The sequence below is a fragment of the Emydura macquarii genome, unplaced genomic scaffold (genome assembly GCF_026122565.2).
Source record: "Emydura macquarii macquarii isolate MOO-44397 ecotype Brisbane River unplaced genomic scaffold, CSIRO-AGI_Emac_v2 contig_3671, whole genome shotgun sequence".
Lineage (NCBI taxonomy): Eukaryota > Metazoa > Chordata > Testudines > Chelidae > Emydura > Emydura macquarii.
In genome coordinates this window covers 1,666,602-1,668,991 of record NW_027133808.1, presented here as the reverse complement: position 1 = coordinate 1,668,991, position 2,390 = coordinate 1,666,602, and positions in this window count along the sequence as shown.

The following is a 2,390-nucleotide window of genomic DNA, read 5'->3' as shown; positions in this document are numbered from 1 at the left end:
CATGCCTTTATGTTCATTTTTTACAAATATTCTGGCAGCAATACTTTGAAAAACAGTCAGTTTTGAAGAAGGAATCTTCTCTCAAGTGTGGCCATCCAGAATTGCCCATTCAGGAGTGTGCAGGGCTGGTACTGAGTCGCTCCCTTCTGGCAGCAATACATGAAAGAGGGGGGTGGAAAAGGAAGGGGAGTAGGTGGAGCTATGGTGATAGAGGAAATCTTGAATGAGTTTTTGCTTGGAGCACTGTTCTGAAACTCCACAAAGAACTCACCACTTCTAAAATGTGAATTATATTTGGGAATTCCAGAGGGGTAGCCATGTTAGTCTGTTTTTAGCAAAACAGCAAGACTCCTGTGGCACCTTAAAGACTAACATTTATTTGGGCATAAGCTTTCGTGGGCAGAAACCCACGCGTCTGACGAAATGGGTTTCGGCCCACAAAAGCTTATGCCCAGATAAATGTGTTAGTCTATAAGGTGCCACCGGACTCTCGATATTTGGGAATAAATCTTTAAACTAAAAGGAGCATCCCTTAACCATCCTCTTTGGCCAACTTATTTCTGAAAAGTGAAATCACTTGTGCGTGTAACAGCATGGAGCCCAATGGAATGTATTGCAATCTAATTTCCATCTTGCTTTAATGCTGGTTTAATAATCAGAAGAACTTTACTCTTTAAACATTTAACATTTGGCTTAAATTCAAACATTAAATATTAGTGAGATTTTAATTTGAAAAAGTATAGCAGTAGCTCTACTTCTAATTCCACTCTAACCTTGTATTCACCTTGCAACTATCCTATAGAGGAGCTTGAAACATTATCAGTAGCAATCATTTGTAACCATCTGATTTCTAAAGAACATTATGTGCAAGTCCAAAAACTGTGACTTACTATTGTCCATAGGTCAAAGAGCCATACCAGTTTGTTCAGGTAGGATTTGGGGATGGCTATTAAATGGCAATGTATTAAGGTTTTTTTTTTTTAGAGCTATTGTGAAAGATTCACAGCAACTAATTTTTTTTAATGCTCATGTAATTTGTTGAGGACTTTAAAATGGAAGGTGCAATTTAATCAATGGTGTGCAAATAAAAATGATAACTTTTCAACCTTTCCTCCTCAAAAATGAGAAGATTCTCTTTAATTATTGACTGAAATCTCCAAAACTTATCACCTATGACACATGGTAGGTTATTGTCAAAAGATGACCAGAATGCAGTGCCACTAAATATTTCATCTTAATGATAATGTGTGCTGCAAAAGGTTTGAACTTTATATCAAGCTTTGAAATGGCTGTTGATAAACGACATACTGGGTTCGCTCTCTCTCTCTTTTTTTTTTTTTTGTACATTAGCTTTCACCAGGAGCAGGGGTTAAAGCTAGCAATGCATTCAAACTCAGACCTCTCTTTTTTTGCCATTTATTGTTGATAGCAAGAAGACAGAGGGTTTTTTAAAAGAAAACTGGATTACATGAAAACTCAGTTTAATTTAAGTTTAAAAAAAAGGGGTCTGGATGTTAGAAAGAAAAATTGTGAGTTGATTACTTTAATGGAGTATGGTTCTGCTCTCACTAAATTCAAGGGTAGTTTCACCATGCTGAGCACTCTTGAAAATTTCACCCTGCACATTCAGCAAGTGCACAGCTGAAACAGCTGAAGTATCTAAGACACTTGCATTAGTTGTCAAAACTTGCACTAAGTATCACAAACACAGGACTCTTGTAATGATCACTTTAAGCTATCCCTGTCTGATTCTTACTTAAACCCAATCAGTTTTTGCTAGGCACAGGAGTTGTGGCTCATCTGTATTTCCCAATCTGTAACACACATGAAGCATTTGAAGGGCTGCATCTCTCCCTATACAGGTTTAAACAATCTGTTATGTTGAACAACCAGGCATTTCCAGTGTGCCTTATTTTGTTTTGAGAAATCTGCACACTTGTTTAGTGAGCAGTCTCAAGTGTGAATGTTCAAGTGGACTCTCTAAAGTCTCTTCCGAAAAAGTTCCATTTTCTACAATTGCCAGCAAATGTGAAACAACAATCAGCACACATGTTTAAACAAACAACCCTCCCTCCCAAACAAATCTTCCCATACTGTAAACAGGTTTAGCATATATATTCTCCCCTCAGCCTTTATATTATTGTTACCAATGCATCTAAGCACTTTAGTAAGTTCTGCAAGCTGTATACATGTTTAAATGTTTTAATTTTATCTATCTTTAAAAAAATCCTGTTACTGTAACATAATAATAAGCACACTATCAAAGTAGCCCTGTACCTTCAAGTACTTTCCACAAAAAGGTCATGATCCCTATTAACCTTGCATAGGGCAGGTTTGCCCTCTTATAAGACTTCCATTTTGGGTCTGACCCTTTAAATTTGGCGGAGCAA